This window comes from Pristis pectinata, chromosome 3 (genome assembly GCF_009764475.1).
Source record: "Pristis pectinata isolate sPriPec2 chromosome 3, sPriPec2.1.pri, whole genome shotgun sequence".
NCBI lineage: Eukaryota > Metazoa > Chordata > Chondrichthyes > Rhinopristiformes > Pristidae > Pristis > Pristis pectinata.
Window position 1 is genome coordinate 9338539 of NC_067407.1, and position 24397 is coordinate 9362935.

Below are 24397 nucleotides of genomic sequence, written 5' to 3' on the forward strand. Positions count from 1 at the left end.
GGCTTCACCATTGCATTCCTCATGGGAGAGAGGTGGTGTAGAGGGAGTTTGGGGGGAGGGGGGTGGTTGGCTAATGGTTAAAGCACAGTGACTTAGTGGAAGTGGATTAAAGGCCAAGGGATTACTTTAAGGAGCTGGTCATGGCTCCCCATGATGCAATGGTTAGAGAAAATGCCTCGCAGATGAATACCATGGCACTCTGAGAAGAGTCCCTCCTTTGCCATGCCCTCTCTAGTCTGCGGACATGTGAACAACCTCCTGAATTCCTTCTATAGCACCTTTCTCCCATGGACCCTGATCCATCCCCATCCCTTTCCCTGATATCCTCACTTCCTAAACCCTTTCCTAATCCATGCACCTTGCAACAGAGAAGTGACGTTGCAGATGAAGAGTGCGGCAGCGCTACACTCTGTTCACATGTCCACCGACTGGAGAAAGCATGGCAAAGGAGGAACTTGGCTGTGACTGCCAACCCTGTCGATGCGTGATGTCACGTTCCAAACCTTATTGCCCCACAGATTTGAGTGATTGAAAATAAAAACTAGGAAAATGTATTATTTCTTTCACACGGAGTCTTGTCTACCCTCCAAGTTTAATATTGGCCTCGGCTGTTAAATGGCAGTGGGTCACTTTGTCATCACTGATAAAATGGCTTAATACAAGTGAAAAGCATCCCATAGGAAAGCATCTCCACTTATAAAGCTGGGTTAGAGAAAATTGCGATACAGACAGTTTTCTAGGAATGCAACCCCTCCTTAACATGGGGGTCGCCTGTGCAGTGAGGTAAAAGTAAAGGGGTATTGAGTTGAATTTTCACTTGTCTCCTTATTACCACATCATTGCCTAGAGATAGTGCATTTTGGTTTATATGATCTCAAAGTAGGAGTTATTGACTGAAATATGTATTGACAGACACCACTAAAACTCGGACACCATAAAATTCCATTGTGGTCCTGAGTTCTAATAAAAAAGCATGTTGAAATTATTTTTCTACACACAATCCCATGATATGTTGTTCATAGGAGTGAATAGTAATTGACCCCTTAGCTATGTAAAGAAGGACCCAGTTCATAAAGATCACTACCTGTTGTCTGATATATTTATCTCGGTGTCAGAGGCAAATGACAATGTTGGAGCCTACTTGTTGTATCTTTAGTCATACAGGGCAGAAAGAGGCCTTTAGTCTACCACATTCATGTTGACCATCAAGTACCTATATTAATCCCATCTACCAATCGTGATGCAGGGTTTCAACCTGAAATGTCAATGCTTCTTTCTCTCCCCACAAATGCAGTCAACTCGCTGAGTTCCTCCAGCAGATTGTTTGCTGCTCTGGATTCCAGCATCTGCAGTCTCTCAAGATAAGATCTCTTTATTAGTCACATGTACATTGAAACACACAGTGAAATACATCTTTTTGCATAGTGTTCTGGGGCAGCCCGCAAGTGTCGCCACGCTTCCGGCGCCAACATAGCACACCCACAACTTCCCAACCTGTACGTCTTTGGAATGTGGGAGGAAACCGGACCACCCAGAGAAAACCCACGCAGACACTGGGAGAATGTACAGACTCCTTACAGACAGTGCTTGGTCTGTAGCCTATTATGCCTTGACGATTCAATGCTTGTCCAGATGCTGCTTAAGGTGTTGTGAGAGTCTCTGCTCTCTCAGGTAGTTGTTCCTGGTTGTAACCATCCTTTGGGTGAAATATTTCTTCCTCAATCCCCTCTGAACTTAACTTTAAAGCTATGTACTCTACTTTTAGACAGCTCTGTCATAGGGAAAAGTTTCTTACTATTTACCCTACCTATTGCCTCTCATAATTTTGTGTACCATAATTTTGGAAGGCCTTCGACAAGGTCCCATATGGCAGGCTGGTCTGGAAGGTTAAGTTCCATGGAGTGGAGGCCGGTGACTAGTGGTATGCTGCAGAGGTCTGTGTTGGGACCCTTGTTATTTGTTATTTATAAATGATTTGGACGTGAATGTGCAAGGCTTGATCGTAAGTTTGCAGTTGACACAAAACTAGGAGGTGTCGTTGATATAGTGAAGAAGGTTATTGTAGATTACAGGGGGATTTTGACCTTTGGGGAAGTGGGCCAAGGAGTGGCAAATGAATTTCAATACAGATAAGTGTGAGGTGATGCAATTTTGAAAGTCAATCTCGCATTGGACTTGTACTATGAATGGTAGGGCACTATGCAGTGTAATGGAACAGAGGGATCTAGGAGTACAAATTTATAATTCATTGAAAGTGGCTTCACAGGTAGACAGGGTGGTGGAATAGGCATTCAGCACGCTGGCCTTCATCAGTCAGGGCATTGAGTATAGAAGTTAGGACATCATGTTGCAGTTGTATAAGTCGTTGGTGAGGCCGTACTTTGAATACTGTGGACAGTTTTGGTTGCCCTGTTACAGGAAGGACATGGTTAAAATGGAAAGAGTGCAGAAGAGATTTACGAGGATGTTGCCAGGACTAGAGGGCTTGAGTTATAGGGAGAAGTTGGCCAGGCTAGGTCTTTTATTTCCTTGGAGTGTAGAAGAATGAGAGGCGACCTTATAGAAATGTTAAAATTATGAGAGGCATAGATAAGCTGGATGATAACAGTCTTTTCCCCAGGGAAGGGAAGTCCAAAACTAGGCAGCATAGGTTTAGGGGAGGGGGAAAGATTGAAAAGGGACCTGAGGGGCAACTTTTTTACGCAAAACAAAAGAGTTGCCAGAGGAAGTGGTTGAGGTGTTTCAGGAACAGCTTCTTCCCCTCTGCCATCAGATTTCTGAATGGTCCATGAACAGTACTTCGTTATTCCTCTTTTGCACTATTTATTTATTTTTGTAACTTATAATAATTTTTATGTCTATGTATTGCACTGTACTGCTACCACAAAACAACAAATTTGATGACGTGTGTCAATGATAATAAACCTAATTCTGATTTAAGAAGCACTTGGATAGGTACATGGAGGGGTGGGGCTTGGAGGGATATGGGCCAAACGTAGGAAATTGGGACTAGCTGGGTGGACAAAACGATCAGCATGGACTGGTTGGGCTGAAGGGCCTGTATCCGTGCTGTATTGCTCTATGACTCTGTCAGGTAGCCTCTCAGCCTCCTCTATGTAAAGGAAAACAAACCCAGCCTATCCAGTATATCCTCATAACTAAAACACTCCATCCCAGGCAACGTCCTGGTGAATCTCCTCTGCTCTCTCTCTAGCGCAATCACTTTCTTGCTATTGTGTGGAGACCAGAACTTTATCTTTATTAATCACATGTACATCGAAACACACAATGAAATGCATCTTTTGCGTAGTGTTCTGGGGGTAGCCCGCAAGTGTCGCCACACTTCCGGTGCCAACATAACATGCCCACAACTTCCTAACTCGTACGTCTTTGGAATGCGGGAGGAAACCGGAGCACCCTGAGGAAACCCACACAGACACACGGGGAGAATGTGCAAACTCCTTACAGACAGTGGCCAGATTTGAACCCGGGTTGCTGGCGCTGTAATAACGTTACTAAGAGCTCCATGCTCTTATACACTATGCCCCGCCTAATGAAGGAAAGCATGGCAAGCATCCCATATTCCTTCTCCTCTTGTTCTTCAATACTCCCTAGCACCCTGCCATTCATGGTATATATCCCATCCTTTTTAGATCCCCGAAAATATATTACCTCACGTTAGGATGAAATTCCATCTGCCATTACCCTGCCCAATTTACCAGCTGATCAAATCATTCTGTAGCCTAAGACTACCCCTCCTTACTATCAACAACACCACCAATTTTTGTGTCAGCTGAAAACTGACTAATCAAACCTCTCATTCTTATACCTCTTAAGGACAGAAAGCTCCAGTCCCTGCATTTTTCTGACCTGACTTTCCCAGCCTGTTTGTGGCACTATGATACATAAAATGTATGCTGGTAACTAAAAAGACACATGACTCTCTTGGAGTTGTCTGACCCAAGCGAAGAGAAACTTGGAAAACTTGCTTTTGAGGGTGTGTGCCTTTTAAGGCTGACATCATCAGCACATGGGCTGGTTACATCACCTCCCACGGGTTATGGTGAGACAGTAGGGCTTTCCTGGCTGGACTCCATCAGAAGTTTAGCAGAATTAGTGAGGATTTGCCAAGTGATGCCTGTCTGATCATCACTGTAAGTGAAGAAACTGGCAGGTAGTGGGTCGGGTGTCCTGGCCCATTATGTCAGCTCTGTGCTATTTTTATTTAAGGTGTGTACCTCTGGTTCAGGTAGCACTATTTCCTTAGAGTCAGAAGGTGGCCAATTTCCACTCCAGAAGATGAGCCAGTCAACTGAGACCGTATCCCCTCCCAAAGGTAGATGTGAAAGATTCCATGGCATTGTTTTGAAGAAGAGCAAGGGAATCATCTTGATGTCCTAACCCACGTTGGTCCCTAGAGCTGTAAAATCAGATTATTTGGCCATCAGCACATTATTGTTTGCATGACCAGTCACTGTATAAATCGGCTATTGTGCCTCCTACATTACCACAGTAACTTTGCTTCAAGAGTGCTTCATTGACTCTGCAGGCTCTTTGGGGATCCTGAAGTTGTGCAAGGTGCTATATAAATGCAAGTTTCTCTCTTTTTGCACCATGTGACAGGAAAGCTGGATTTTGCAAGAGCTTTCGTTAACCTGGGTCCAGAGATACCTACGTTTCTCCTGGGATGCCTGGAAATTGTTCAGGTGGGTCCCAGAGGCATTTTTTTTTAAAGCAGATTAAACTGATGGTTGTGGAACTTCTGGGAGGTCTATCTGATGGTCATATCTTTATTATCCCATGTCATTTAAAAAAAAATTCCTCTACACCTGACAGCATTGCTTCCTTGCTGGGATGCAGTTCCACTGGCATCCTGGAGGGCCTTGACGTTTTATGCTTGGATAGTGTGAGTCAGTGGGCTATTAAATGGCAGAGGTAGAGCTAAGTGAGGTCATGTCCACATAATATCCACATGCTATAGTTTTGGTCCATTTGTGTCTTCTGGATAAGTAACTTTTCTTGTCTCTGTATGAGCCATCCTTTGACATTATTGTTGGCTTTGGCTACACGACTTTAACAGTGCTGTAATGTTCTATGTTAACGCAATCTATTGTACAGAAATATTTTCTGTTGATATCCACAGAGATATTAGCTGAATTGCAAAGGTAGTGATTAATCCAGAAAACATTTGGAGTATGGAAGAAGGTGACCTTGTTTCTCTGTTGGCTATGGCTAAGTGGTAACATTCCCGCTATGAAACAGAAAGTTGTGGATTTAAGCTCTCTGCTTCATGTTTAATACAATGTTGAGGGCATGCTGCCATCTTTCTAACGTGATGTACCAAAGTCCCATCTGTTTTCTTGTATGGCCAAAGACCCCGTGGCACAGCTTTGAAGAGCAGAGAATTCTTCCGACAACTAAGGCAGATTATCTTGGTATAATATTTTTGATTTTGAAACCTTGCTGTCCTCAAATTGTCTCCTTACTGCATTAGAAGTATTTAAGTTTAAGGATGTTGCTTTGGGATATTCTGAAGTCATGAAAAATGCTGCATCAATGCAAGTATCTCTTTCCAGAGGTCAGATTCATGCAGAATTTGGTGTTTAAATGTGATGGAAATGTTGCTAGAACTCTGTTTTTACATATATATATTGTATGTGTGTGAAAATACAAACACACACACGCGTGTGTACATATATAAATTTATAAAATCTAATTACAGACCACAAATGCAGGTAGAATGGGATCTATTTTGCCACTATCAAACCTCCTTTTAGGGCATCTGGGACTGCAGTGATCCAGCCCTGTGAGTGGGACTGATACTGGGCCACGCTGTATTGCCGGTCTAAACCACAATCTCAAAGCAATACTACCCCTACCCAGAGTTCAGCTAATTTTAACTTATTAAACGCTGCCCTCCTTGTGTAAGTCATTTCCAGTTGGCTTTATGGTTCAATAGCTGCATGCACTGAGTTATGTATCACCTATATTTGCTTAACCCACCTCAATCAGTGGGGCTGGGATGACTGCAAAAGTACAATATTACCTCTAGATTAGGGATGTGAAGAAAATTCTCCCAGATTACAAAGTAGTGATTTCTCCTGGCTGTGCATGCGTTGTCACTTTGGGCACGGCTCACACTGTGATGAGCTCAGATCAAAATAGAGTATGACTGTTCTCATTCAAGGGAATGCAGCTAAAACTTGGCTTCACATTTGATGACTGAAAAACTGATTGAACAATTTACATGTAACTGGAATTAACTAAATCGATGTATTTTAAAATGCAAATATCATTTGAAAAAACAAATTTTCTGATGACCTGATTTTTAAAAATGCACATTTTTATGACTAGCGCACTATTGATTTCTGAACTTTCGGTGCCCTTACGTTGACAGTTGTTTCAGTTAAAAAGTCTTTTACCTAAATACTTCTGAATTTTCATGCACATTTACATAGGCAGAAAGCTCGCTCCTTGGAAAATGCAAATTAGGGATATTTTACCAAGAAGTAATATGAAAATATATGAGTAACATAATTAAATGGGCTGTGTATGGATCATGATCCTAAAAGAGCATCTACGTTTCTTGGATGTAGTTGAGGGAACATAGAGGGTGATGATAGAGATTCATAGATCCATATAGTACAGAAACAGTCCCTTCAGCCCATCCTGTCCATGTGGACCATCAAATGTCCATCTATGGAGCCACGGAGATCAGGTCCATGAACTGCTTTTTAGGATTAGTTCTAGTTTCTTCTTGCTACAGTGCAATGCATTGGTTATATGATGTTCACTTAATAATTTCATTCTGTAAACTCAGACGTTGCAATCTTTGGGTAACGGGAAGGGGATGAGATGAAGTACTTTTGCTGTTTCACATGATTCCTAGCACAGAGAGCAATCAGGTCATTATCAGTCTCCCCAACAAGCATTCTGATTTGAATGATGTTTGTCTTTGCACAGTGGTGGGAACTGATGAGATTGGAGCAGTCTGAGATTCATTCACTCCGTGCGTTCTTCCCCTCTTAAGCATGACTAGCTCAAAAGAGCAGTGACCTAAGTGACAGTATGCAGGACTTCTCCCCGTCATCCTCCATTGCCTAGGTCTAACTAATCTCCATTAATCAAGACTGAATGAGCTTAATCCACCCCTTGACTTGCATTGCAAACACTCCAATGCCCAGAGACCTGATATAGCAATGCAGTCTACCTGCAAGCATTAGATAATGAAAATGGCTTCATAACATTTACAAACACTTTTAAGAACTTAGTTTAAAAACAAATTCAGCATTACAATTCTGCTTGACAATGCCAGAACAATGAATGCAGAGTTAGCACTCCCAGTGATTGATGTGGGTCTCCATCCTGCAGGATGGGCGGAAGAGGCAGAAGGAGCTGGAATCCTCCAGGATTCTGACAAACGTTGGTTTTGTAAATGGACCAGCAGGGCTACCAGTCAAGTCCTCACACAAAAAAATGATTCTTCATGAGTGCACTAGAGTGTCAGCCTTGTTTTTGTGCACAAGTCTCTGAAATGGGACTTTAAACTCCAGCTTCCTAGAGGTGAGAGAACTACCAATTTTGCAACAGCTTTTGTTTTGAAGTAAATACAGGAGAGATTATGGGTTTTTACAATGTTGGGGGAAGAAAGAACAAAATGGTGATGCAGTAGAAACTCATGAACCAGGCATGGAAAAAATAGGGAATGCTTGAAAAAGAATCAAAGTTTTATTGGTATTGGTTTATTATTGTCACTTGTACTGAGGTACAGTGAAAAGCTTGTTGAAGTTGATGGGCAAGAAAAATGAAAAACTGTAAGAAATGAGCAAATTGTCTACAATTTATTGTCAGCATTGTAAGCTATACAAGCTTATTTATATGTAAAAGTTACCACCAGATGAATGCTCGTTATGGGTTGTTTGACAGACCCTTTTCGTTGCTTAAGGGGTAGATCAGCATAACGATTAACGAGTGCTAACAGGATCTATAACAACTCTATGATGACATTTTTGGGATTTTTAAATTATGTAGTAAAACACCCATTTTTTCAGAGACTGCAGCTTGCTCGTACTTTGTGAGGTAAGTGGGGGAAATGGTGGAAGACACTGGTCACCAACTGAAGTAAACAGTCTGTCCATCTTCCAACATGGGAGCCTGCTATAATTCAATCTTAAGGGTATTATGAATGGATTTAAAGAATAATTCCGAACATTCACTCTGCAGTTACAAGGTTATACTGTTTCTCTTGGTTGTGCCTTGGCTGTGAGCTCTCTGCTTACCCTGCTCTTTTTGGAGACGACTAAGATTCCAGTGTCCACTTCTGTCAGGGAAGTGCATAGTGAAACATTCCATAGTTGTGTGGATATCCTTTATGTCCCCACATCTATGCAGTGAGGAAGTCCCAAGTATTTTTCTTTACATTATTTCTTTCAATTTAGATTCATACTGGGGAAAAATCGCAATTTAAAATCAATTTTTACTTATTCTACTAATTTGTTAATGAAAGAATCTTTTAAACCTCTTCTAATCGCTTAAAGTCAGGCAGCTAACTGGGGCCTCATTAGAAGGTGGGAGAGGATAAACTATGCAGTCTATCCCACATCACCCTGTTGTGTAGTACTTTGATTTGCTTGGCATTCAGCCCATGTCTCTGTTGGATCTTTCAGTAAGTATTTCTGAGTGTTGGTATTGATTGTTTTGGGGAGCTACTTAGAAGTCTTTCATTAGCAGATTGTAATGTTTCCTAATTGCTGACTGACAATGAGTGCATGTGAATCCACGGCTGCTTTCCTTGTTAAAGTTGGAGTCCTGCATTTCCTCCTCCTCCCTTCTACGGTGGATTTGACAATTACCATTAAAACTGAAAATTCCTGTTTTCTGACAAAACCGTTCTTGATCTAACTGTCCACCTCCCCCCACACCCACCTTCTGAAATCTCTTAATTTAAAAGAAAGTGTGTTTCTGACCTTTTTAGGTGAGAATCTGGTACCTTCTATTTCCAGGATTACGACATCTGTTTCAAAGCAGTAAAAAAAGGTTTCCCTTTAAACTGCCTTTTTGTTCTTTAAGTGTTCTCTTCCGTTTCAAAGGCATTGGCTTCTCGATGTTGGGTGACATTGACAAAACAGTGTTTACTGTCCCTCCCAACTTGCATTGTATTAAGATTCAGTTACGTAGTCTGGAACTGGATTTGCATATAACCAAAACAAAGGATTTCAAATGTGCCCTTTCTGACCGACTGATGCTCATGAGGTGTAGCTGCAGTTGGAGCACAGCTGTAAGTTCCTTCTTCTTAGACACTGCTTTGGGATTGATGGTGACTCTCACTTTATTTCTGAGGAGTGGAAAACACCTGTGTATAAAATCCTTTTAACGTGAGCTGGCTGTCGTGCACAAGTTACTACATGGACCGGACAAAGTACAGTCTTGGTCCAGTGGCAAAGAGGTCAAAGACAATCGGAGACCAGGCTCTGCTGCATAGACTCAGTGCACACCTGTATGTGTGCACGCATGCACACACACACAAATGCACTGATCGCATACTCATACATATGCATACAGGTATATGTGATCTTGCTCAATCCCTCCCTCTATGGCTTCCCCTCTCTTGCAGCCCTTCCCCCCCATCCCCCACCACCATCCTGATCCCCTCTCTGTCTCCCTATTCTGTTACGCTTCCTCTAATTGCATCCTTCAGTATCCCTCTCACTAAGGTCCTTCCACCACCTCTCCCAATTCCCAGCCCACCCCCATCTCCATTCACCGGCTACTTGCTCTCTCCTAACCCACCACCCCCCCCCCCCCCCCCTACGGTTGGTTACACTCATCCTTTTGAAGACTCATCCTTTTCAATAGCTGATTGACCTTCCTCCAGGATCCAGCAGCCATGTTGCCTGAAGCTTATGGACTGGCCCAGACTTCCTGAACCTCTCCTACAGATCCTCTAGGGAATAATCAGCCACCAGGTTGGTGCTGCCTGATGTTGGTAGTTTGTGGACTACTCTGCATAGCTTGGCAGGTTCCAATGCCAATTCCTCAGCTGAAGGAGGTGGATTCATCCTGTAGGAATGGGAACGTCTCACTCTGCCACCATTATCACTGCTCACACAATACCCTAAATACCCTCTTGTCTCCTACACTGCCTTTAAACTACTCATGGGGCCGCTGTCTCTTGCACTGTCCCTAAACTCAAGAGACCTTTCACTCCCTTGCTGCCTTTAAATTCACACAAAGCAGAACTGACCAGAGTGACATTCCATTTCCTGAAGGCTACATAAATTGTTAGGATTTTTAAAGCCAATGCGACAGCTAACTCATAAATCATCAAATTTCTTCCATTCCTTTTACCACAATGGGATTTGGTCTCGTGACCTTTGAATTACAAATTAATGCAATAATCAGTGGACTACTGAGCCTTGTAGTGGGCTTTGTTCTTTAAGGTCACTTTCATGTGGTAATTTTTTTCATGAACATCATTTGACCATGCATCCAACATGCGATAGCATAGCAGAAAATGGTCCTTGCACTTAACAACTACAAAACAAAGCCCCTCAACTAACTTGCCTTTACTGTGCAATGCTGCTTTTTAACAAAAAAGGTCCATGACAAGATCTTGGAGAATGAGATCCACCTCCCACATCTCAGGAGCCATCTCTCAGCAAAGGCAGACATCAATGACAAAATTCATCATTGTCTTCAGTGCCCATTCATACTGCTGTCCCCAGCTGTTCCTAAGCAGCACTCCCTCAGGAATGGGATAGGCCAGAGTGGGACAACTCATACAGCCAAGTTTCCTTGGATCCCATGCCTCCTGACTTTCTGAATGAGCCTTCCACGAGGAACCTTATTAAATGCCTTACTTTCATCCATGTACACCACATCCACTGCTCTACTTTCATCAATGTGCTTTGTCACATCCTCAAAGAATTCAATCAGGCTCGTGAGGCACGACCTGCCCCTCACAAAGCCATGCTGACCGTCCCTGATCAGCCTATGCTTCTCCAAATACCCATAAATCCTGTCTTTAAGCATCTTCTCCAGTAATTTACCCACCACTGAAGTAAGACTCACTGGCCGGTAATTCCCAGGGTTATCCCTACTCCCTTTCTTGAACAAAGGAACTACATTTGCCACCCTCCAATCATCTGGCACTACCCCTGTGGCCAGTGAGGAAGCAAGTATCATCGCTAAAGGAGCAGCTTTCTTTTCCGTCGCTTCCCGTAAAAACCTTGGATATATCCCTTCTGGCCCCAGTGATTTATCAATTCTAATGTTTTTCAAAGGCTCCAGCACATCCTCTTTCTTCACATCAACATGCTCTGGCGTGTCAGCCTATTGTACGCCATCCTCACAAACGTCAAGGTCTTTTTCACTGGTGAATACTGAAGCAAAATATGTATTAATTAAGGACCTCCCCTTGCTCTTCTGACTCCAGGCACGTTTCCTTTTTTATCCCTGATCGGTCCTACCCTCACTCTAGGCATCCTCCTATTCTTCACATACGTGTAGAACACCTTGGGGTTTTCCTTGATCCTACTCACCAAGGCTTTGTCATGCCCCCTTCTCCCTCCTGGATACCTTGTAATTCTCCAGAGCCCTATCTGATCCATTCTTTCTAATCCTTAAGTAAGCTTCTTTCTTCCTCTTAACAAGATATTCTATGTCTCTTGTTAACCACAGTTCCTTCACTCTACCATCCTTACCCTGCCTCAATGCGACAAACCTATCGAGAACCCCATGCAAGTACTCCCTAAACAATCTCTACATTTCCACTGTGCACTCCCCCAAGAACATGTTCCCAATTTACACTCCCAAGTTCCTGCCTAATAGTGTTGTAATTTCCCCCTCTCTCAATTAAATACTTTCCCATATCGTCTGCTCATCCATCTCCAAGGCTATAGTAAAGGTCAAGGAGTTATGGTCACCAATAATTCTCTCCCACCACGTCCAGTATGGCCTGTCTTCTAGTCGGCCTGTCACCTACTGTGTCAGGAATCCTTCTTGGACATGCCTAAGAAACACTGCCCCATCTATCCCCTTTACACTAAGGAAGTGCCAGTCAATATTAGGGAAGTTGCAATCACTCATGACAACAACCCTGTTGTTTTTGCACCTTTCCAAAGTCTGCCTCCCGATATGCTCCTCAGTGTCTCTGCTGCTACTGAGGGGTCTGCAGAATACTCCCAACAGAGTGATCACTCCCTTCCTGTTTCTGACTTCCACCCACACTGACTCAGTGGATGTCCTCCCTTTCTATAGCTGTGACACTGTCCCTGATCAGCAAAGCCACTCCCCCACCTCTTTTACCTCCGTCCCTGTTCCTTCTGAAACATCTAAACCCCGGAATATCCAACAGCCATTCCTACCCTTGCGACAGCCAAATCTCTGTAATGGCCACCACGTCACAGTTCCACGTACTTACCCATGCTCCAAGTTCATCCCTTGTTCCTGATACTTCTCACATTAAAGTAGACATACTTCATCCAAATGACTGCAATTTTGCCCTTTCAACTGCCTATCGTTCTTCACAGTCTTTCTACATGTTGCATCTACTTGTTTACTAAATGCACCAACCTCTAACCTATCACTTGGGTTCCCAAATCCCTGCCAAACTAGTTTAAACCCTCCCCAACAGTTCTAGCAAACCTGCCCACAAGAATATCCAGTTCACCTGAACCTCCAGTTCAGGTGTAACTCGCCCATTTTGTACAAGTCATATCTTCTCCAGAAGAGATCCCAATGATCAACAAATCTGAAACCCTGCCCCCTGCACCAATTCCTCAGCCATGCATTCATCTGCCAAATCAACCTTTTCCTACTCTCATTGGCGCATGGCACAGGCCAAAGCCCGGAATATCCAACAGCCATTCCTACCCTTGCAACAGTTTCTGTAATGGCCACCACGTCACACGTCGCACAAAGGAGGTGCCACATAGTGGGACCTCCTTTGAGGTCCTGCTTTTCAGCTTCCTACCTAGCTCCCTATATCCCCCAATAGCATAAGATCATTGTAGATCTAACTGTAACTTCAATTGTGGATTCCTGTCCACCTATTGTAAGCTATCAGCAAATCCACTCCTTCCCCCCCCCCCCCCCCCCCCACACCCCAATCTTCCTTATCAAAAATTGTGAACTGTCTTAAAAATATTCTGCTTCTATTGCTGTTTGAGGAAGAAAAGTCCAAAACTTAGGGCATTCAGAGCAGAAAAAAATTGTCTCATCTCTGTCTTAAATAGGTGCTCTTTATTTTTAAACAGTGACCCCTAATTCTAGATTCTTGCACATTCTCCTCTCAATATCCATCCTGTCAAGACCTCTCAGAATCTTGCGTGTTTTACTCAAGGTCTCCCTCCCCTCACTCTGCTCAACCTCCTGCGGCTGCTGGCCTGTCCAAACTTTCCACATGAAACAACCTGCCCGTTCAGGTATGTACCTAGTAAACCTTCGACTGTTCCCAACACATTTGCATCCTCCCATTAGATAAGGAGACTATGACAGTACACTATACTTCAATGTGGTCTCACCGATGCCCTGTACCTGCAATCTAGCCTTTTGTGAATCATGGCACTGCAATTCAAAGCTCTGCAATCTCTCACCAGTTAGATGAAATGTTTTTATTTTCCTATCAAAGTGGATAATTTCATATTATACTTCATTTGCCAGATCTTTTCCCAGTCACTCAACTTATCCCTTTGTTGCCTCTTGATAACTGTCTTTGTAACGTACTTTCCTACCTATGGCATGGTAGTGTGGCGGTTGCTGTAACACTATTACAGCACAAGGAACCCGGGTTCAATTCCCGCTGCTGTCCTTAAGGAGTTTGTATGTTCCCCCCGTGTCTGCGTGGATTTCCTCAGGGTGCTCCGGTTTTCTCCCACATTCCAAAAAGACCTACAGGTTAGAAGTTGGGCATCCTATGTTGGCGCTGGAAGAATGGCGACACTTGCAGGCTGCCCCCAGCACGTTCTCAGTAACGCAAAAAGATGCACTTCACTGTGTTTCGATGTACATGTGATTAATAAATAAACATCTTTTGTGTCATCATATAATTTAGCAGCCGTACCTTTGGTGCCTTCAACCGATCATTTATGTAAGTGTAAAAAGTTGAGGTCCCATCAGTATGTATGAGTTGAGGTCCCTGTGGCACACTAATGGGTATATCTTGCTAACTGAAAAAAAGACTCATTTATGCCTGTTCCTTGTTTTATGTTAGCCATTCTTCAATCCAAGCCAATATATTATCTCTTTCACAATGTTTTTATTTTCCTTAATAATCTTTGATAAGGCACTTTATCAAATGCCTTCTGAAATATAAATCCCGTGTTACGGCTGTTCAGGTAATGGAAATTCACCTTTACAGAATTCACAGATCACGACCCAAAAATTTGAGATACAAAGTAAAACTCCCCCTCATGAATTTGAGGGGAGAAACAATGAATACAAAATGTATTTTCTCTCAACTCTCGTTTCTTGATGCATGAGCAGATGACGTGGTACAGAAAATCGCGATATGGACCATTTTCTGGGAATGCATTCCCACACCCCCTATTAAGTACATCCCATGCCTGTTAAGTACATCCTCTGGTTCCCTTTTATCCACAGCATGTGTTGCTTCTTGAAAGAATTCGTCAAATATGATATCCCTTTCACAAAACTGTATTGATTTCAAAATTTTAAAAAAGCTGCAGATGCTAGAAATCTGAAGTAAAACCAAAAAATGCAGGAAACACACAGCAGGTCGGGTAGCATTTGTAGAAACAATTAACATTACAGGTCAAAGACTTGCCATCTGACCATCCTAACTACAGTCTTCAACCTGAAATGTTAACTCTGTTTCCCTTTTCACAGACACTGTCTGACCTGCTGAGTGTTCCCAGCATTTAATATTTTATACCATTGTTGACTTTGACTGATTACCTTGCATTTTATTTTAAGTACCCTTCCATAATGAACATTTCCCTATGTCAAATGTTAAGCTAACTCTCCGATTGTTTCCTCCTTTCCATCACCCTCCCTTTTTGAATAAAGGCATTACATTTGTTATTTTCCAATCTATTGGAACCATTCTGGAACCTAAAAATTTTGGAAAATTAGAACTGATGCATCAACTCTCTCACTAGCCACTTCTATAAAGAACCTGGGGTGAAGTCCATCAGGACCTGGAGACTTGTCGGCCCATGGCTCCACAATTTACACAGCGCAATGACCCTGACTGTAAATATTATGAGCCCCTCTTTCTCTTCTAATTTCCAATTTACAGCTACTTCGCTTACGTTGCTTGTATTCTCTATAGTGAAGTGATGCAAATTACCCGTTAATTCATTGATAAGATATCTTTATTAGTTACATGTACATCGAAACACACAGTGAAATGTGTCTTTTGCGTAGAATGTTCTGGGGGCAGCCCGCAAGTGTCACCACGCTTCCGGCGCCAACATAGCATGCCCACACCTTCCTAACCTGTATGTCTTTGGAATGTGGGAGGAAACCAGAGCACCTGGAGGAAACACACGCAGACATGGGGGGAACGTACAAACTCCTTACACACAACGGCCGGAATTGAACCCGGGTCACTGGCGCTGTAAAGCGTTACGCTAACCTTTGTTTTTCATTATTAGTTCCCCAAACTTTTTCTATGGAACTAACAGTCGGTTTGCTAACATAGCAAGGGTAAAAGGACAATAGTAGCAGTCATATATAGGCCCCCTAATAGCAGTCAGCAAGTGGACGATAAGTTGCAGTTTGAGATAGAAAAAGCATGCCAGAGTGACAATGTGAAGATAATTATGGGGGATTTTAACATGAAGGTGGACTGGGAAATCCAGAATGGCGGTAGTACTCAGGAGAGGGAGTTTATGGAATGTCTAAGGGACGTTTTTCTAGAGCAACTTGTTGAAGAGCCCACCAGGGGATTGGCTGTTTTGGATTGGGTGCTGTGTAATGAACCGGAGGTGATTAGGGAACTAAAGGTAAAGGAACCACTGGGAACCAGTGATCACAATATGATTGAGTTCAGTTTCAAGTTTGAGAAGGAGAAACTGATAACTGGTGTATCGATATTTCAGTGGAACAAAGGAAATTACAATGGTATGAGAGAGGAGTTGGCCCTAATTGATTGGAAGAGTAAGCTGGCTGGAGGGACGGCAGAGGAGAAATGGAAGGAATTTCTACAGGAAATAAGGAAATTGCAGGATAGATATATTCCAAGAAAAAAGGTTTTTAATGGAAAAAAGGCACAAATGTGGATAACGAGAGAGGTGAAGGCTAAAATAAAAGCAAAAGGGGCGGCGTACAAAGAAGCAAAAATTAGTGGGAAAACAGAAGACTGGGAAGCTTTTAAAAACCTGCAGAGAGAAACTAAGAAGGTCATTAGGAAAGAAAAGATGAATTATAAAAGGAAGTTGGCGGATAACATTTGAAAGGATACTAAGTTTTTTTTTAAATACATAAGGTGTAAAAGAGAGACACGGGTTGATATAGGACCAATTGATAACGGTGCGGGAGCTATTATAATGGACGATAGAGAGATGGCAGAGGAATTGAATGAATATTTTGCATCGGTCTTCACCGTGGAGGACATCAGCAATGTGCCGGTTAGTTAGGAGTCTCACGAAATGGAATTGAGTTCAGTTAAGATTACTAGGGAGAAGGTGCTAGGAAAACTAAATGGACTAAAGACTGATAAGTCTCCCGGACCGGATGAGGTGCATCCCCGGGTTCTGAAGGAGGTGGCTTTAGAGATAGCGGAGGCATTGGCGATAATTTTCCAGAAATCGATAGATTCCGGCGTGGTTCCGGAGGACTGGAGGGTCGCAAATGTAGTTCTGTTGTATAAGAAAGGTGGGAGGCAGCATAAAGGAAATTACAGACCTATTAGTCTGACGTCAGTGGTGGGAAAGTTATTGGAATCTATCCTCAAAGACGGGGTTACGGAATACCTAGAGGCGCAGGGCAGGATAGGTCCTAGCCAACATGGTTTTGTGAAGGGAAGATCCTGCCTGACCAACCTATTGGAGTTTTTTGAAGAAATCACAGGTAAGGTGGATAAGGGAGAGGCGGTAGATGTTGTGTATTTAGACTTTCAAAAGGCCTTTGATAAGGTGCCTCACAAGAGACTGATTAATAAGATGAGAGGTCATGGAATTACGGGTAGGATAACAGAATGGGTGGAGCATTGGCTGGTTGACAGGAAGCAAAGAGTGGAAATAAAAAGATCTCGTTCTGGTTGGTTACCGGTTACCGGTTACTAGTGGTGTGCCGCAGGGGTCGGTGTTGGGACCGCTCCTTTTTACCTTGTACATTAATGATTTGGATGATGGAATAAATGGTTTCGTGGCTAAGTTTGCGGATGACACCAAGATAGGGGGAGGAGTAGGGAGTATTGAAGAGATAGGAAGGTTGCAGAGGGACCTAGACAGTTTAGGAGAATGGGCAAGGAAATGGCAGATGAGATTCAATGTAGAGAAATGTGCAGTTGTACACTTTGGAAGCAGAAATAAGCGGGCAGATTATTATCTAGGAGGAGAGAAAATCCAAAGCACAGAAGTACAAAGGGACTTGGGGGTACTCGTGCAGAATACCTTAAAGGTTAACCACCAGGTCGGATCGGTGGTAAAGAAAGCGAATGCTATGTTGGCATTCATTTCGAGAGGTATAGTGTATAAAAGTAAGGAAGTGTTGATGAGGCTCTATGGGGCACTAGTGAGGCCTCATTTGGAATATTGTGTGCCGTTTTAGGCCCCACATCTTAGGAAGGATGTGTTGATGTTGGAGAGGGTTCAGAGGAGATTTACGAGGATGATTCCAGGAATGAAAGGGCTTAAGTATGAGGAGCGTTTGTCGGCTCTTGGACTGTACTCACTGGAGTACAGAAGAATGAGAGGGGACCTCATAGCGACATTTAAAATATTGATAGGAAAGGACAGAGTAAATGTGGCTAGGCTGTTTCCCTTGGTGGGTGAGTCCAGGACCAGAGGGCACAATCTTAGAATTAGAGGGTACAGTTTCAAAACAGAGATGAGGAAAAATTTCTTTAGCCAGAGGGTGGTGAATTTGTGGAACTCCTTGCCACGTACAGCAGTGGAGGCCAGATCAGTGGGGGCGTTCAAGGAGGAGATAGATAGATATCTAAATAGTCGGGATATCAAGGGATATGGGGATAAGGCCGGTAATTAGGATTAGAATAGTTTTTTTTTCTTCTTCTTCTTCCCCCATTCCCCATTTCTCATTTCTATTTCCCTTTCCTTAGAGCAGACTTGATGGGCCGAATGGCCTGCTTCTGCTCCCTTGTCTTGTGATCTTGTGATTTTAGGAAGATATCTATAAAAACCAGTGTTTTCATATTTCTGTGTGGCTTTATCTTGTATTTCTTCCTTAATCTTTGCAGCTTTTTATGTCCTTTCCCATCTTTTGATCTGCCACCTGTTTTGTGCAATGATATGCTTTTCCTTTAGATTTGATACTATATTTGCCTTTTTAGTTAACCATGGATGATTTTTTTTCTTTTTTGTTGGAATATATCCTATGCATTCTGAAAGATCCCCTTAAATGATTGCCCTGCATCCTGATCACCCAATATGTTAACCTAATTTGCAACCCTGCTCTTCTGCCTTCGTAATTACTCTTATTAAATTTTAAAACACTAGTCTTGGACCCATTGTTCTCTCTCTCAGACTGAATGATCACTGCTGTCCTGAGATGCCTTCATGATTAGGTTATTCATTAATCCTAGTTCATTGCACAATTGTATAGCTTGCTGTCTGGTTGGCTCCAGAACATGCTGTTCTAGGAAACTATCCTGAAAACATTCTACAAACTCATCAAGGCAACCCTTGCCCATCTGATTTTTCCAGTTAATTTGTAGATTAACATTCTCCAAGATTCTCACTGTAACCTTTGGACCAGCTCCCATTATTTCTTCCTTAAATTCTGTCCTGCCATGTGGTTACTGTTAGGAGGCCTGTGCACAATACCAACAAGTGACTTCTTTCCTTTACTAGTTCTTTAGCTCCACCCAAGCCACTTCTACATACTGGTTTCCTGAACTTGGGTTGTTCCTTCCTGTTGGAGTAACCATAATTAATTAAGTCACCCCACCACCTTTTCCAAGCCTTTTGTACTTCCTAAATGTTATGTAACCTTCAATATTCAGGTCCCAGTCTCTGTAATGGCTGTCAGATCATACACATTCACTGTTTACACTCTCAGTTCATCCATCTGATTTCAAATGCTTCTTGCATCCAGATCTTAGAGCCTTTAGTTTTGTCTTTTTATTATTTTTGTAACCTCTGGCCATTTTTACTGATTTATTCTTGGATTTGTACTCTGTATTCTTCTTTGTCACCATCTGTTTATTATTTTGCATATTAATGCCTTTCTCTCTAGCCTTGCTTCTGCCCTTCAATTTAGCATACCTTTGCAATTTGATCCATTGCCTCCCCATATTTCGTTTGTAATCCTCTCTAGAGTCAAAGAATCATACAGCATGGAAACAGGCCCTTCAGCTCATTGAGTCTGTGCCAACCATCAAGTCAGGACCCATTTACACTATTTCCATTTTATTCTCCCCACATTCCCTTCAACTGTTCCCAGATTCCACCACTCACCCACACGCCAGGGGCAGTTTACAGTGGCCAGTTAACTGACGAACCTGAACTACTTCGAGATGTGGAAGGAAGCTGGAGCATCTACAGGAAACCAATGTGATCATGGGGAGAATGTGCAAATTCTGCACAGATGACACCAGAAGTCAGGATTGACCCGGTCGGTGGGGCAGTAGCTGTAGTAGCTGTGCCACTGTGCTACCCAGTGTGAGGCAGCAAAGCCACCAGCTGTTTTTGTTTAAAGGTTTATTTACATATTTCCAATATGTACATCATCTTCATTAGAAGATCAAATCATGATCTGGTCTGGTCAAATCATGAGACCCTATGTTACAGGATGTGACCTCCTCCTGGTACAAAGCATCCAAGTAACTTTATCCCTCCCTGATATGTTGCAGTGTCTGCAGTTTGGGTCCAGCTCAAAGGCTCCGAAGCTGAAGCTTTTCTGCAGACGTGTTTGCCCTGGCATCCTGGAGCTCCCAAATCTGCGGCTGTGACATATCACCTGTCCTGGCATCCTTAAGTACTAATTAACTACTTAATTATTTGGTACAATTAGTTATTTTCCTATTTTTATTACTTTGCCACCAGTTGTACATAATTTTTTTCAACCTTAGTAATTGAATAAGCATTAGCCAGAAAGCAGAGTTAGCTTCTTCTCTCAATTCTTGTTGAAAGTACACTCATCTTTGCTGATAGATTTTAGAACAATACAGCACAATATGAGTTGGCCCACCATGTTGTGCCGATCTTCAAACCACTCCTTAGACTATCTAACCCCTTCCTTCCACATATCCCTCTATCTTAAATTCCTCCATATGCTTATCTAGCAATCTCTTGAATTTGACCAATGTACCTGCCTCCACCACTACCCCCAGCAGCGCATTCCATGCACCAACCACTCTCTGGGTGAAATACCTCCCTCTGATGTCTCCCTTGAACTTCCCACCCATTACCTTAAAGCCATGCCCTCTTGTATTGAGCATTGGTGCCCTGGGAAAGAGGTGCTGGCTGTCTGCTCTATTCCTCTTAACATTTTGTATACTTCTAACATGTCTCCCCTCATCCTTCTCCTCTCCAATGAGTAAAGCCCTAGCTCCCTTAGTCTCTCCTCATAATCCATACTCTCTAATCCAGGCAGCATCCTGGTAAATCTCCTCTGCACCCTTTCCAACACCTCCACATCCTTCCTATAATGAGGCAACCAGAACTGGACACAGTACTCTAAGTGTGGTCTAACCAGAGTTTTGTAAAGCTGCATCATTACTTCGCGGCTCTTAAGCTCGATCCCATGATTTATGAAAGCTAACATCCCATAAGCCTTCTTAACTACCCTATCCACCTGTGTGGCAACCTTCAGTAATCTGTGGATATGAACCCCCAGATCCCTCTGCTCCTCTACACTGCCCAGAATCCTGCCATTTACCTTGTATTCTGCCTTGGAGTTTGTCCTTCCAAAGTGTACCACCTCACACTTCTCTGGATTGAACTCCATCTGCCACTTGTCAGCCCAGCTCTGCATTCTATCAATATCCCTCTGTAAACTTCGACAGCCCTCCACACTATCCATAGCACCACCGATCTTTGTGTCATCTGCAAACTTGCTAACCCACCCTTCCCCTCATCTAAGTCATTAATAACTATACTTATTGTGATAGGCCCCAGAACTGAACCCTGTGGGACACCACTAGTCACAGCCCTCCAATCTGAATGCACTCCCTCCACCACAACCCTCTGCTTTCTACAGGCAAGCCAATTCTGAATCCACACGGCCAAGCCTCCATGGATCCCTTGGCCTCTGACCTTCTGAAGAAGCCTACCATGTGGAACCTTGTCAAGCGCCTTACTAAAATCCATGTAGACCACATCCACTGCACTACCCTCATCAATCTTCCTGGTCACCTCCTCAAAGAACCCTATCAGGCTAGTGAGGCAAGATCTTCCCTTCACAAATCCATGCTGGCTGTCCCTAATCAGTCCATGATTCTCTAAATGCTCATAGATCCTATCTCTAAGAATCCTTTCCAACAGCTTGCCCACCACAGACGTAAGGCTCACTGGTCTGTACTTCCCTGGACTATCCCTACTACCTTTTTTGAACAAGGGGACAACATTCGCCACCCTCCAATCCTCCGGTACCATCCCCGTGGGCAACGAGGACTCAAAGATCCTAGCCAATGGTTCAGCGATTTCCTCCCTCGCCTCACGAAGCAGCCTGGGGAATATTCCGTCAGGCCCTGGGGACTTAGAACAGATATTAGGACAGATATTTTCTAACAGCTCCAACACATCCTCTCTCTTGATATCTACATACTCTAGAACATTACCCTTACCAACACTGTCCTCAGCATCATCAAGACCCCTCTCCTTGGTGAATACTGAAGAGAAGTATTCATTTAGAACCTCACCCACTTCCACAGCTTCCAGGCACATCCTCCCACCTTTGTCTTTAATCGGACCTACCTTTACTCTAGCCATCCTTCTGCCCTTCACGTATGAGTAACAAGCCTTGGGATTTTCCTTAACCCTGCTCGCCAAAGCCTTTTCATGTCCCCTTCTCGCTCTCCTCAGCCCCTTCTTAAGTTCCTTCCTTGCTACTCTATATTCCTCACGAGCCCTGTCTGATCCTTGCTGCTTACACCTTAAGTACGCTGCCTTCGTCTTCCTAACTAGTTGTTCCACCTCCCTTGTCACCCATAGCTCCTTCACCCTACCATTCGTTCTCTGCCTCTCTGGAACAAATTTATCCCTAACATCCTGCAAGAGATCCCTGAACTCAATAAAACAGATTATAAAACAGAACTCATTAACTACATGACCAGCATAGGGAACATCCCTCTGGAACACTCCAGTCTTGGATAATCCCAAAGCAACAAGTAAGATACATAACCACAGTAGTTTGGTTTACTAGGATTTGCAGGCAGTAGGTTGGTCCACCTACTAATGTAGTGGCTTAAGCTCAGACAGGATCTGATTTACAGTACCTGAGATCAAATCATGTTCCATTGAACAAAGAGAGTGTGTTATTCACTGCTGGAAGAATTCAGCAGGTCAAGCAACATATGTGGAGGCAAAGGGATAGTCAATGTTTCAGGTCAAGACCCTACATCAGGACCTAAAATGTTGATTATCCCTTTACATCCACAGATGCTGCTTGATCTGTTGAGTTCTTCTAGAACTTTTTTTTGTTGCACCAGATTCCCACATCTGCAGTCTCTTGTATGCCCAAGAGTGTTATCCATATGTGCTTACCTGTATGTACACAGAGCTCTGCTCTCAGTTGCCTAACTCAAGCAATGTGAAATTTTAAGGGTCTTGCACCACAATAGTCTGGTTAGGATCTGATTTTGGAGTTGCATTTGGAGCTTCGTGTCTTGCAAGTAAAAAAAAACTAGTTGAAAAGTGTTTGAAGATGTCAGTAGAACTGCACTCTTGGGTAAAATTCTGATCTTGTCAAAATCTTGTTCCCTTTGGCACAGAGTCTCCCTGTAGTGTCAGTGAACACCAGTGAGAAACCCAATAAGTTGTAGGTGGTGTGGAACTTAAACATGACTTCCAACAAATGCAAACAATCAGTTTGTAGAGTCCATTTAAGAATAATCTGAATGAAGTGCAGCAGATCTAACAACAATTCTGATAAAAGCACAATAATTTCTCCAGCAAAATGTAGTGATTTGTGATGGTTACATGTACTGCTTAAAGTTAATCATAGCCATGGTGTCCAGGTGTGATTTACACATTAATCTTGATTCTGGCTGAGAACAGAGGCATAACTCTATGCACACACTCACTCTGTTCAGAAGGTCAGTGTGTAACTCTGCTTTGGAAGGTCATGTGTCCCATGTATCAAAGTCTTTCATGCCAGTCTGAATTTTTAAATTCTTTGAACCTTGTTAACACTGGTTTTACTAGGGAATTAGGTGAAGTGTTTCTGAGCATTTTTTTAAAAATGAAATCTCTTCAGAATTAATCTTTCTGAAGATCAGCCATTTCAATTGGAAGTGGTGTTGGGGGGGGGGGGGGGGCGGGAGAGAGAGAGAGAAGAGCACATGCACTATCCTGAGGCAGAATATAATGGAGCATGGAGATCTATTGGTCCTCATTATAATGTAACAGCACCCACCTTCACAATTGTACTTTTAGTTCTATTAAAATTAGGTGATTTGAAAAACAATAATTGCATTTCATTCCCTTAAAGAGATTGCAGAATGTGTGATAGTATTTCAAGCTGAATTACTCTTTTGGGAAGAAATGTGGGAAGTAATTGTAGTGCTTGCTTAAATTTAGTGTGTCAGTACTCTGTGACTGTAGATTCATAAGCAATTGGAGCTATTTCATGAGAGAAAAAATCATGCACTAAAAATGAGGAGTGCAAGTGATCTGATGGTGGAGAGAAAAGGTGACAAAATTGGAAGTCTTAAACAGGACAGCCTGATTCCCTCAATAAGAGCATAAGTTTTCAGATGAGATCCTGGTTAGAAGGAGATTGGAAAGGACATCAGATTTCCCTTACATCTGTTAGTAATTTTCTTTTCTCTGCACTTGGTTTTATTATTTCTATTAGTACACACTAATATAAATTTTAAAGAATCATTTTCTTGGGCAGCTAACTTTTTTGTAAATGGTCAGGGTGTTCACTTTTATATTCGTGTTGCTGTATCTGGGTTGCTTCCAGATTGTACCAGTCACTAGATTTGTTTGATTGTGAGTGGTCACAAAGGGATCCTAGCATGTAAAACTTGGAAATTTTGCTCTTGAATATAAACACAGACAAAAGGCTTTAAAAAGGGGGTGGT

General features: G+C 42.8%; 1 protein-coding gene across 4 annotated transcripts in view; it reads left to right on the forward strand.

The window, feature by feature from the left end:
* The window catches only part of zzz3 (zinc finger, ZZ-type containing 3), a 128918-nt gene that overhangs the window by 22484 nt on the left and 82037 nt on the right, over positions 1–24397 (forward strand). Inside the window, exon 1 of one of the 4 annotated variants that reach the window (XM_052012435.1) lies at positions 4631–4706. The exons of the other annotated variants lie outside the window; for them this stretch is intronic. The gene's annotated coding sequence lies outside the window, so the exon portion shown is untranslated. Of the gene's footprint in view, positions 1–4630; positions 4707–24397 lie in introns of those variants that run through there. 4 annotated transcript variants of the gene reach the window in all.